Raw genomic sequence first — 13921 nt, 5'->3', positions numbered from 1 at the left:
AAGTACTCAATATTAATACACAAAAGAGCCTATCCAGCTTGAATCTACAGGTCATGATCGTGAAACGTCAAGCAACAGGCGGCGAGACGTGTATAACTAAGAGGCTTGGCAGGCTCCTCTGCACTAAGTTAAAACAGACGTTGTGGTCACTGATCCACTGCCAAACAGTCCTTCCTGAACCCGTAATACAGTACCAGGGAAAAGTGGGAACTGGCCCCGCAGACATACGGCAATGATTAAAATGTTTACGCTCGGCTTTAAAACTATGCATACCTTCCATTTTTCTGCTTTAACCCCTGTAGGGCGGTTAAGAATAAAGTTAACTGGGAAGGGTTGAACAGGTTTTGACATTTTATAGCCACCTAATTTAGAATTTAAAAAAGTCTTGCATTTATATAGCGCATTTCATGTCCTCGGGATGTTCCAAGTTGCTTTATAGCCAATGAGCTGTTTTTTCAAGCGCAGTCACTGCTGTAATGTGGGAAATGCAGCAGTCAATTTGCGCACAGCAAGCTCCCACAAACAGCCATGTGATCATGACCGGATAATCTGTTTTTGGTGATGTTGATTGAGGGATAAATATTGACCAGGATACCGGGGAGAACACCCCTGCTCTTCTTCGCAATAGTGCCATGCGATCTTTTATGTCCAGTTGAAAGAGCAGACATGGACCTCGGTTTGCCTCATCCGAAAGACGGCACCTCCGACAGTGCAGCACTCCCTCAGTACTGCCCCTCCAACAGTGCAGCACTCCCTCAGTACTGTCCCTCCGACAGTGCAGCACTCCCTCAGTACTGCCCCTCCGACAGTGCAGCACTCCCTCAGTACTGCCCCTCCGACAGTGCAGCACTCCCTCAGTACTGCCCCTCCGACAGTGCAGCACTCCCTCAGTACTGCCCCTCCGACAGTGCAGCACTCCCTCAGTACTGCCCCTCCGACAGTGCAGCACTCCCTCAGTACTGCCCCTCCGACAGTGCAGCACTCCCTCAGTGCTGCCCCTCCGACAGTGCAGCACTCCCTCAGTGCTGCCCCTCCGACAGTGCAGCACTCCCTCAGTGCTGCCCCTCCGATAGTGCAGTGCTCCTTCAGTACTACCCCCCGACAGTGCAGCACTCCCTCAGTACTGCCCCTCTGACAGTACAGCACTCCCTCAGTACTGCCCCTCCAACAGTGTAGCACTTCCTCGGTACTGCCCCTCCACCAGTGCAGCACTCCCTCAGTGCTGATCCTCCAACAGTGCAGCACTCCCTCAGTACTGCCCCTCCAACAGTGCAGCACTCCCTCAGTACTGCCCCTCCGACAGTGCAGCACTCCCTCAGTACTGCCCCTCCGACGGTGCAGCGCTCCCTCAGTACTGCCCCTCCGACAGTGCAGCACTCCCTCAGTACTGCCCCTCCGACAGTGCAGCACTCCCTCAGTACTGCCCCTCCGACATTGCGGTACTCCCTCAGTACTGCCCCTCCGACAGTGCAGCATTCCCTCAGTACTGCCGCTTCAACAGTGCAGCACTCCCTCAGTACTGCCCCTCCAACAGTGCAGCACTCCCTCAGTACTGCCCCTCCGACATTGCGGTACTCCCTCAGTACTGCCCCTCCGACAGTGCAGCACTCCCTCAGTACTGCCCCTCCGACAGTGCAGCGCTCCCTCAGTACTGCACTGGGAAGGTGAACCTAGATTTTTGTGCTTAAGTCCCTGGAGTGGGACTTGAACCCATAACCTTCTGACACAGAGGTGAGAGTGCTGCCCACTGAGCCCCAGCGGACAGAAACATAGGCAAGGCAAGAGATGTGGTAACTGGGCATTAGGTACATGGGATTAGGATGCATGCTCGGCTGGAGTACAAACAGCGACTCGGGTTGCCAACTCTCCAGGATTGCGCTGGACTCTCCAGGAATTGATGAAGAATCTCCGGGTCACTGCTGCCCGCAAAAACCCGGGAGAGAAATCCCTGGGGCTGGGAAACCATTTCCCGGTTCCTTCATTTTCTTTGAACCTTTTTGTTTATTCGTTAGAAAAATATTGTGGAAGTGAAATGAATGCTGTTTGGGCGGATGAGCGGTTCGAGGCGAGAGGTTATGCGATGAAACCTTCGGGAATACGTCCAACACGGACTGGTTGCAATGTCTATGTACAGACAGAGTTGAATTCGGTTTATACGTTCCAACAGCGGCAGTCTTTGTAAAAAGCCTTTTTTATACAATGTTATCCAAAGAAGCTGCAAATGACCGCAGTCCATGTTGTCCAGGTTGCTGAGGAACCCGATAGTGGCATAAAACCATTCTGCTGTGGGCACTTGTTGCTGACAGGTTCTGGTCAGCACCAAACTTGCAGGGTCGGTGTGAGGCACTGACGTCTGTGTATCAATGCATCCTAATCGAGCTGTGATCTGTTGCTTGTATTTTGTCACGATGGATTGATTGATGCCTGCACAAGCACTTGAAGGTTCTCAGATAGAATAAATGTATCCGAACACACTGAGTCCCACTCACCCATCACCCCCTGTGCTCACTGACCATGTCCTAACTCACACCCAGTCCCACTCACCCATCACCCCCTGTGCTCACTGCCCCGTGTCCTAACTCACACCCAGTCCCACTCACCCATCACCCCTGTGCTCACTGCCCCGTGTCCTAACTCACACCCAGTCCCATTGACCCATCACCCCCTGTGCTCACTGACCCCGTGTCCTAACTCACATCGAGTCCCACTCACCCATCACCCCCTGTGCTCACTGCCCCATGTCCTAACTCACACCCAGTCCCGCTCACCCATCACCCCCTGTGCTCACTGACCATGTCCTAACTCACACCCAGTCCCGCTCACCCATCACCCCTTGTGCTCACTGACCATGTCCTAACTCACACCCAGTCCCATTGACCCATCACCTCCTGTGCTCGCTGATCTACATTGGCACCCGGTCTGGCATCGCCTCAAATTTTAAAATTCTCATGCTTGGATTCAAGCCCCTCCCTATCTCTGTAACCCCCTCCCACCCTACCCCTGTAACCCCCTCCCCCCTACACCCCTCCTTATCGCTGTCAACTCCTGCAGTCCTAAAACCCTCCCAGATCTCTGTAATCTCCTTCAGCCCCTGCACCCCTCCCTATCTCTGTAATCTCTTCCAGCCCCTGCACCCCTCCCTATCTCTGTAATCTCCTCCAGCCCCTGCACCCCTCCCTATCTCTATAATCTCCTCCAGCCCCTACACCCCTCCCTATCTCTGTAATCTCCTCCAGCCCCTGCACCCCTCCCTATCTCTGTAATCTCCTCCAGCCCCTGCACCCCTCCCTATCTCTATAATCTCCTCCAGCCCCTACACCCCTCCCTATCTCTGTAATCTCCTCCAGCCCCTACACCCCTCCCTATCTCTGTAATCTCCTCCAGCCCCTACACCCCTCCCTATCTCTGTAATCTCCTCCAGCCCCTACACCCCTCCCTATCTCTGTAACCTCCTCCAGCCCCTACACCCCTCCCTATCTCTGTAATCTCCTCCAGCCCCTACACCCCTCCCTATCTCTGTAACCTCCTCCAGCCCCTACACCCCTCCCTATCTCTGTAATCTCCTCCAGCCCCTACACCCCTCCCTATCTCTGTAATCCCCTCCAGCCCCTACACCCCTCCCTATCTCTGTAATCTCCTCCAGCCCCTACACCCCTCCCTATCTCTGTAATCTCCTCCAGCCCCTACACCCCTCCCTATCTCTGTAACCTCCTCCAGCCCCTACACCCCTCCCTATCTCTGTAATCTCCTCCAGCCCCTACACCCCTCCCTATCTCTGTAACCTCCTCCAGCCCCTACACCCCTCCCTATCTCTGTAATCTCCTCCAGCCCCTGCACCCCTCCCTATCTCTGTAACCCCCTCCAGCCCCTACACCCCTCCCTATCTCTGTAACCTCCTCCAGCCCCTACACCCCTCCCTATCTCTGTAACCCCCTCCAGCCCCTACACCCCTGCCAGATCTCTGCGCTTCTCAAATTCTGGCCTCCACCATTGGCAGCTCTGTCTTCTGTTGCCTGGGCCCCAAGCTCTGGAATTCCTTCCCTAAATCTCTCCGCCTCTCTACCCCTCTCTCTCCTCCTTTAAGATGCTCCTTAAAGCCTACACCTCTGACCAAGCCTATGGTCACCTGTCCTAATATCGCCTCAAGTGGCTCGATGTCAAATTCTGTCTGATAATCACTCCTATGACGCGCCTCGGAACACTTTACAGATTGAATAAATGTGTCCCAAGTCGCACCAATTCCCGTTCACCCATCAACCCCTGTGCTCGCTGACCTATAGTGGCTCCCAGGCGCTATATGAATGCAATATGTTGCTGTTGAAGGTTGTAGTCACTCAGTTTCTGTGAGCAATGGCGTCTAAATGAACAAATGAGTTTCCTACCGTACGGTGCAAAGCTGGCCAAAGGTCAGGCATGTCTGGCCTGCTCAGTCTCACCAGCAATATAAGTTATACAAATCGTCACTGTGTAACAAAATTATTATTTGTGTAGATTATATGCACTCGATTCTTTGAGGAAAGATTGTGCAGCACCAGTAGTGACTTGCGCAGTCCATGTTACCTCACACTTGTGTCATGTGCAGATTCTTGCAATTCATGTAATGCAATGAATTAAAAAGATAAATCACAGAGCGGTTACAGCACAGAAGGAGGCCATTCGGCCCGTCGAGCCTGTGCCGGCTCTCTGCAAGAGCCCCTCAGCCAGTCCCACTCCCCCATAGCCCTGCATTTTTTTTTCCTTTCAAGTATTTATCCAATTCTCTCTTGAAAGTTATTATTGAATCTTCTTCTACCACTTTTTCAGGCAGTGCGTTCCCGATCACAACTCGCCGTGTGAAAAAAAATTCTCTCGTCGCTGTTGTGTATGTATAATGTATGTACTGTAACACTAGACCACTGAATGTATCTTCACCCTGTATATACCTTACCTGTACCACCAGAGGGTGTTGCTGCTGGAGACCTAAGGGTCACCTGCACACTGCAGATAACCAGGTATAAAAGGGAGCTCACCTCTTGGTGTCCTCACTCTAGGAGCTGCAATAAAGGACTAAGGTCACAACAGTTCAAGTACTATACCCTTACCTCGTGGAGTCATTATTAGAGTGCTTGCATATACTACAGTCACCTCTGGTTCTTTTGCCAATAATTTTAATTCAGTCCTTTGGTTATCGACCCTCTTGCCTCTGGAAACAGTTTGTCTCTATTTATTTTATTAAAGCCCTTCATGAATCTGGCAGTGGAGGCCCGAGAGCAGGGAGGGTGGTGTGGGTATAGAGCAGCAGAGACACGAGAGTGGAGGGTGGCGTGGGTATAGAGCAGCAGAGACACGAGAGTGGGGAGAGCAAAGAAACCACCAAATAAATCACGGAGGGACGTCAGAGGACAACATGTAGGTGATTGGTTGGTGAGTGCCCTCGACCAGGCCAACATCCCCAGCATCGAAGCACTGACCACATTCGACCAGCTCCATTGGGCGGGCCACATTGTCCACATGCCAGACACGAGACTCCCAAAGCAAGCGCTCTACTCGGGAACTCCTTCATGGCAAGCGAGCCCCAAGTGGGCAGAGGAAACGTTACAAGGACACCCTCAAAGCCTCCCTGATAAAGTGCAACATCCCACCGACACCTGGGAGTCCCCGCCCTAAGTGGAGGAAGTGCATCCGGGAGGGCACTGAGCACCTCGAGTCTCATTGCCGAGAGCATGCAGAAACCAAGCGCAGGCAGCGGAAGGAGCATGCGGCAAACCAGTCCCACCCTCCCCTTCCCTCAACCACTGTCTGTCCCACCTGTGACAGGGACTGTAATTCCAGTATTGGACTGTTCAGTCACCTAAGGACTCATGCTAAGAGTGGAAGCAAGTCTTCCTTGATTCCAAGGGACTGCCTATGATGATGATGATGTCCTTTCTTCTCGCTATAATTTGGGCAGAGGGGTAGACTGAAAACTTTAGTAAATAATCTAATAATTCGAGGCATGACAGGGCAGTTCAGCCCCGTGGAGTGCACATCCTGTGCCATGTGGGAAGTGCTGGGGGCTCCTCGAGGCCGGGACGACCACTTGTGCTGGAAGTGCCACCAGCTGGAGGTTGATCGGTGGCTGAAGTCACTGCGGTGCATCGGCGAGACTGAGAACTTCCTAGATAGCACGTTTCAGGAAGTGGTCACCCTGGAGCTTAAGAGTGTGCAGGTAGAGAGGGACTGAGTGACCGCCAGATGGACAAGGAGGATCAGGCAGGTAGGGCAGGAGTCTCCTGAGTGCATCTCGCTCGCTAACCGGTGTTCAGTTCTGGATACTGATGAGAGTAATGGTTCTTCTGGGGCGTGCAGCAAGAACCAAATCCATGGCACCACGGGTGGCTCAGCTGCACGGGGGGAGTGGGGAGAGAGGGGGGAATGGAGGGGGATGAGGAAGAAGAGTGAAAGAGCAATAGTGGTAGGGGATTCAACAGTTCGGGGAGCAGACAGGCGTTTCTGCGGCCACAGTCATGACCTCAGGATGGTCTGGTGCCAGGGTCAAGGATGTCACTAAGTGGCTGCAGGGCATTCTGGGAGCAAAGGGTGAACAGCCAGAGGTCGTGGTTCATATCGACACCAATGACATCGGTAGAAAGAGGGGTGAGGGCCTGCAGGCAGATTTTAGTGAGTTAGGAAAGAGATAACAAAGCAAGACCTCAAAGGTCGTAATCTCTGGATTACTCCCGGTGCCACGAGCTAATGAGTACAGAAACAGGAGGATAGAGCAGATTAATGTGTGACTGGAGAGATGGTGCAGGAGGGAGGGCTTGAGATTCCTGAGGCATTGGGACTGTTTCTGGGGGAAGTGGGACCTGTACAAGCCGGACGGGTTGCACCTCAACAGAGCCGGGACCAGTATCCTCATGGGTGGGGGGAGCTTGGCAGGGGGATGGGAACCAGAGAGTAGATTCAGAAGGGAGAGAAGCAACGCTGGAAATGGATGGAGGAAAATTAGTAAGATAGTTTGGACAGTAGAGGAAACAAAGGCTAGAAAATAGATAACAAGATAGTTTGACAGTGCTATGTGGTATATACTTTAATGCAAGGAGTAAAGGGAATAAACATAGAAACATAGAAAATAGGTGCAGGAGTCGGCCATTCAACCCTTCGAGCCTGCACCGCCATTCAATGAGTTCATGGCTGAACATGCAACTTCAGTATCCCATTCCTGCTTTCTCACCATACCCCTTGATCCCCCGAGTAGTAAGGACTACATCTAACTCCTTTTTTAATATATTTAGTGAATTGGCCTCAACAACTTTCTGTGGTAGACAATTCCACAGGTTCACCACTCTCTGGGTGAAGAAGTTTCTCCTCATCTCAGTCCTAAATGGCTTACCCATTATCCTTAGACTGTGACCTCTGGTTCTGGACTTCCCCAACATTGGGAACATTCTTCCTGGACTTTAAGAAGGTGTTCGACAAGGTCCCACACAAGAGATTAATGTGCAAAGTTAAAGCACATGGGATTGGGGGTAGTGTACTGACATGGATTGAGAACTGGTTGTCAGACAGGAAGCAAAGAGTAGGAGTAAATGGGTACTTTTCAGCATGGCAGGCAGTGACTAGTGGGGTACCGCAAGGTTCTGTGCTGGGGCCCCAGCTGTTTACACTGTACATTAATGATTTAGATGAGGGGATTAAATGTAGTATCTCCAAATTTGCGGATGACACTAAGTTGGGTGGCAGTGTGAGCTGCGAGGAGGATGCTGTGAGGCTGCAGAGCCACTTGGATAGGTTAGGTGAGTGGGCAAATGCATGGCAGATGAAGTATAATGTGGATAAATGTGAGGTTATCCACTTTGGTGGTAAAAACAGAGAGACAGACTATTATCTGAATGGTGACAGATTAGGAAAAGGGGAGGTGCAAAGAGACCTGAGTGTCATGGTACATCAGTCATTGAAGGTTGGCATGCAGGTGCAGCAGGCGGTTAAGAAAGCAAATTTTTAGACCAATATGTCGAGGAACCAACTAGGGGGGAGGCCATCTTAGACTGGGTGTTATGTAATGAGAAAGGATTAATTAGCAATCTCGTTGTGCGAGGCCCCTTGGGGAAGAGTGACCATAATATGGTGGAATTCTGCATTAGGATGGAGAATGAAACAGTTAATTCAGAGACCATGGTCCAGAACTTAAAGAAGGCTAACTTTGAAGGTATGAGGCGTGAATTGGCTGAGATGGATTGGCGAATGATACTTAAGGGGTTGACTGTGGATGGGCAATGGCAGACATTTAGAGACCGCATGGATGAACTACAACAATTGTACATTCCTGTCTGGCATAGAAATAAAAAAGGGAAGGTGGCTCAACCGTGGCTATCAAGGGAAATCAGGGATAGTATTAAAGCCAAGGAAGTGGCATACAAATTGGCCAGAAATAGCAGCGAACCTGGGGACTGGGAGAAATTTAGAACTCAGCAGAGGAGGACAAAGGGTTTGATTAGGGCAGGGAAAATGGAGTATGAGAAGAAGCTTGCAGGGAACATTAAGACGGATTGCAAAAGTTTCTATAGATATGTAAAGGGAAAAAGGTTAGTAAAGACAAACGTAGGTCCCCTGCAGTCAGAATCAGGGGAAGTCATAACGGGGAACAAAGAAATGGCGGACCAATTGAACAAGTACTTTGGTTCGGTATTCACGAAGGAGGACACGAACAACCTTCCGGTTATAAAAGGGGTCGGGGGGTCTAGTAAGGAGGAGGAACTGAGGGAAATCCTTATTAGCCGGGAAATTGTGTTGGGGAAATTGATGGGATTGAAGGCCGATAAATCCCAAGGGCCTGATGGACTGCATCCCAGAGTACTTAAGGAGGTGGCCTTGGAAATAGTGGATGCGTTGACAGTCATTTTCCAACATTCCATTGACTCTGGATCAGTTCCTATGGAGTGGAGGGTAGCCAATGTAACCCCACTTTTTAAAAAAGGAGGGAGAGAGAAAACAGGGAATTATAGACCGGTCAGCCTGACATCGGTAGTGGGTAAAATGATGGAATCAATTATTAAGGATGTCATAGCAGTGCATTTGGAAAGAGGTGACATGATAGGTCCAAGTCAGCATGGATTTGTGAAAGGGAAATCATGCTTGACAAATCTTCTGGAATTTTTTGAGGATGTTTCCAGTAGAGTGGATAAGGGAGAACCAGTTGATGTGGTATATTTGGACTTTCAGAAGGCGTTCGACAAGGTCCCACACAAGAGATTGATGTGCAAAGTTAGAGCACATGGGATTGGGGGTAGTGTACTGACATGGATTGAGAACTGGTTGTCAGACAGGAAGCAAAGAGTAGGAGTAAATGGGTACTTTTCAGAATGGCAGGCAGTGACTAGTGGGGTACCGCAAGGTTCTGTGCTGGGGCCCCAGCTGTTTACACTGTACATTAATGATTTAGATGAGGGGATTAAATGTAGTATCTCCAAATTTGCGGATGACACTAAGTTGGGTGGCAGTGTGAGCTGCGAGGAGGATGCTGTGAGGCTGCAGAGCGACTTGGATAGGTTAGGTGAGTGGGCAAATGCATGGCAGATGAAGTATAATGTGGATAAATGTGAGGTTATCCACTTTGGTAGTAAAAACAGAGAGACAGACTATTATCTGAATGGTGACAGATTAGGAAAAGGGGAGGTGCAAAGAGACCTGGGTGTCATGGTACATCAGTCATTGAAGGTTGGCATGCAGGTGCAGCAGGCGGTTAAGAAAGCAAATGGCATGTTGGCCTTCATAGCAAGGGGATTTGAGTACAGGGGCAGGGAGGTGTTGCTACAGTTGTACAGGGCATTGGTGAGGCCACACCTGGAGTATTGTGTACAGTTTTGGTCTCCTAACCTGAGGAAGGACATTCTTGCTATTGAGGGAGTGCAGCGAAGGTTCACCAGACTGATTCCCGGGATGGCGGGACTGACCTATCAAGAAAGACTGGATCAACTGGGCTTGTATTCACTGGAGTTCAGAAGAATGAGAGGGGACCTCATAGAAACATATAAAATTCTGACGGGGTTAGACAGGTTAGATGCAGGAAGAATGTTCCCAATGTTGGGGAAGTCCAGAACCAGGGGTCACAGTCTAAGGATAAGGGGTAAGCCATTTAGGACCGAGATGCGGAGGAACTTCTTCACCCAGAGAGTGGTGAACCTGTGGAATTCTCTACCACAGAAAGTTGTTGAGGCCAATTCACTAAATATATTCAAAAAGGAGTTAGATGAGGTCCTTACTGCTAGGGGGATCAAGGGGTATGGCGAGAAAGCAGGAATGGGGTACTGAAGTTGAATGTTCAGCAATGAACTCATTGAATGGCGGTGCAGGCTAGAAGGGCCGAATGGCCTACTCCTGCACCTATTTTCTATGTTTCTATGTTTCAAATGGCATGTTGGCCTTCATAGCGAGGGGATTTGAGTACAGGGGCAGGGAGGTGTTGCTACAGTTGTACAGGGCATTGGTGAGGCCACACCTGGAGTATTGTGTACAGTTTTGGTCTCCTAACCTGAGGAAGGACATTCTTGCTATTGAGGGATTGCAGCGAAGGTTCACCAGACTGATTCCTGGGATGGCGGGACTGACCTATCAAGAAAGACTGGATCAACTGGGCTTGTATTCACTGGAGTTCAGAAGAATGAGAGGGGACCTCATAGAAACATTTAAAATTCTGACGGGGTTAGACAGGTTAGATGCAGGAAGAATGTTCCCAATGTTGGGGAAGTCCAGAACCTGAGGTCACAGTCTAAGGATAAGGGGTAAGCCATTTAGGACCGAGATGCGGAGGAACTTCTTCACCCAGAGAGTGGTGAACCTGTGGAATTGTCTACCACAGAAAGTTGTTGAGGCCAATTCACTAAATATATTCAAAAAGGAGTTAGATGAGGTACTTACTACTAGGGGGATCAAGGGGTATGGCGAGAAAGCAGGAATGGGGTACTGAAGTTGAATGTTCAGCCATGAACGCATTGAATGGCGGTGCAGGCTAGAAGGGCCGAATGGCCTACTCCTGCACCTATTTTCTATGTTTCTATGTTTCTATGTATCTAACCTGTCTAAACCCGTCAGAATTTTAAACATTTCTGAGATCCCCTCTCATTCTTCTGAACTCCAGTGAATACAAGCCCAGTTGATCCAGTCTTTCTTGATAGGTCAGTCCCGCCATCCCGGGAATCAGTCAGAATGTAACCCCACTTTTTAAAAAAGGAGGGAGAGAGAAAACAGGGAATTATAGACCGGTCAGCCTGACATCGGTAGTGGGTAAAATGATGGAATCAATTATTAAGGATGTCATAGCAGTGCATTTGGAAAGAGATAATATGATAGGTCCAAGTCAGCATGGATTTGTGAAAGGGAAATCATGCTTGACAAATCTTCTGGAATTTTTTGAAGATGTTTCCAGTAGAGTGGACAAGGGAGAACCAGTTGATGTGGTATATTTGGACTTTCAGAAGGCTTTCGACAAGTTCCCACACAAGAGATTAATGTGCAAAGTTAAAGCACATGGGATTGGGGGTAGTGTGCTGACATGAATTGAGAACTGGTTGTCAGACAGGAAGCAAAGAGTAGGAGTAAATGGGGACTTTTCAGAATGGCAGGCAGTGACTAGTGGGGTACCGCAAGGTTCTGTGCTGGGGCCCCAACTGTTTACACTGTATATTAATGATTTAGACGAGGGGATTAAATGTAGTATCTCCAAATTTGTGGATGACACTAAGTTGGGTGGCAGTGTGAGCTGCAAGGAGAATGCTATGAGGCTGCAGAGCGACTTGGATAGGTTAGGTGAGTGGGCAAATGCATGGCAGATGAAGTATAATGTGGATAAATGTGAGGTTATCCACTTTGGTGGTAAAAACAGAGAGACAGACTATTATCTGAATGGTGACAGATTAGGAAAAGGGGAGGTGCAACGAGACCTGGGTGTCATGGTACATCAGTCATTGAAGGTTGGCATGCAGGTACAGCAGGCGGTTAAGAAAGCAAATGGCATGTTGGCCTTCATAGCAAGGGGATTTGAGTACAGGGGCAGGGAGGTGTTGCTACAATTGTACAGGGCCTTGGTGAGGCCACACCTGGAGTATTGTGTACAGTTTTGGTCTCCTAACCTGAGGAAGGACATTCTTGCTATTGAGGGAGTGCAGCGAAGGTTCACCAGACTGATTCCCGGGATGGCGGGACTGACCTATCAAGAAAGACTGGATCAACTGGGCTTGTATTCATTGGAGTTCAGAAGAATGAGAGGGGACCTCATAGAAACGTTTAAAATTCTGACAGGGTTAGACAGGTTAGATGCAGGAAGAATGTTCCCAATGTTGGGGAAGTCCAGAACCAGGGGACACAGTCTAAGGATAAGGGGGAAGCCATTTAGGACCGAGATGAGGAGGAATTTCTTCACCCAGAGAGTGGTGAACCTGTGGAATTCTCTACCACAGAAAGTTGTTGAGGCCAATTCACTAAATATATTCAAAAAGGAGTTAGATTAAGTCCTTACTACTAGGGGAATCAAGGGGTATGGTGAGAAAGCAGGAATGGGGTACTGAAGTTGCATGTTCAGCCATGAACTCATTGAATGGCGGTGCAGGCTAGAAGGGCCGAATGACCTACTCCTGCACCTATTTTCTATGTTTCTATGAACCTTCGCTGCACTCCCTCAATAGCAAGAATATCCTTCCTCAGGTTAGGAGACCAAAACTGTACACAATACTCCAGGTGTGGCCTCACCAAGGCCCTGTACAACTACAGTAACACCTCCCTCCCCCTGTACTCAAATCCCCTCGTTATGAAGGCCAACATGCCATTTGCTTTCTTAACCACCTGCTGTACCTGCATGCCAACCTTCAATGACTGATGTACCATGACACCCAGGTCTCTTTGCACCTCCCCTTTTCCTAATCTGTCACCATTCAGATAATAGTCTGTCTCTCTGTTTTTACCACCAAAGTGGATAACCTCACATTTATCCACATTATACTTCATTTGCCATGCATTTGCCCACTCACCTAACCTATCCCAGTCACTCTGCAGCCTCATCCTCCTCGCAGCTCACACTGCCACCCAACTTAGTGTCATCTGCAAATTTGGAGATACTACATTTAATCCCCTCGTCTAAATCATCAATAAGGTAGATGAGCTGAGAGCACAGATGAACACTTGGGAGTATGACATTATAGCTATTACTGAGACATGGCTAAAAGGGCAAGAATGGCAGCTCAACATTCCTGGTTACAGGGTTTTCAGATGGGATAGAGGGGGGGGGGAAAGGAGGGGGGTCATAGTATTGATTAAAGAAACAATTACAGCTGTGCGGAGAGATGATATGTTAGAGGGATCATCAAACGAGGCCATATGGGTTGAATTGAAGAACAAAAAAGTGATGCGGATATTGCAATCAGGGAGGAGGAGTGTGAAATATCAGATGAAATAAACATAATGAGGAAGTATTAAGGGGCTTAGCAGCTTTGAGAGTGGATAAATTGCCAGGTCCAGATTAAATGTATCTCAGGCTGTTAAGAGAAGCAAGAGAGGAAATAGCAGAGGCTCTGACCATCATTTTCCAGTCTTCTCTGGCTACAGGTGTGGTGCCGGAGAGCAGGTGGACTGCTAACATATCATTGTTTAAAAAGGGAGAAAGGGATAGACTGAGTAATTACAGGCCCGTCAGCCTAACCTCGGTGGTGGGAAAATTATTGGAGGGACACGAATAATCTTCATTTAGAAAGATACGGCTTAATCAAGTACAGTCAGCATGGCTTTGTTAAGGGCTGACTAACTTGATTGAATTTTTTGAGGAGGTAACCAGGAGGGTCGATGAGGGTAGTGTGTATGATGTAGTGTGTATGGATTTTAGCAGGTTTTTGATAAGGTCCCACATGGCAGGCTGGTCACGAAAGTAATAGCCCATGGGATCCAGGACAAAGTGGCAAGTTGGATCCAAAAT

The 13921-nt window shown here is 49.1% G+C and overlaps 1 long non-coding RNA gene across 1 annotated transcript in view; it reads left to right on the top strand.

Moving 5' to 3' along the window:
* The window catches only part of LOC139268380 (uncharacterized), a 73425-nt gene extending 68584 nt beyond the window's left edge, over window positions 1-4841 (top strand). The window contains exon 3 of the long non-coding RNA XR_011594016.1: window positions 4804-4841. This is a non-coding gene — a long non-coding RNA (uncharacterized lncRNA). The remainder of the gene's footprint in view (window positions 1-4803) is intronic.
* The last annotated feature ends 9080 nt before the right edge of the window (window positions 4842-13921 follow it).

Source organism: Pristiophorus japonicus, chromosome 8, assembly GCF_044704955.1.
Source record: "Pristiophorus japonicus isolate sPriJap1 chromosome 8, sPriJap1.hap1, whole genome shotgun sequence".
NCBI lineage: Eukaryota > Metazoa > Chordata > Chondrichthyes > Pristiophoridae > Pristiophorus > Pristiophorus japonicus.
Note: the sequence above shows the minus strand (reverse complement) of the source record. Positions and strands in the feature narration are given on the sequence as shown.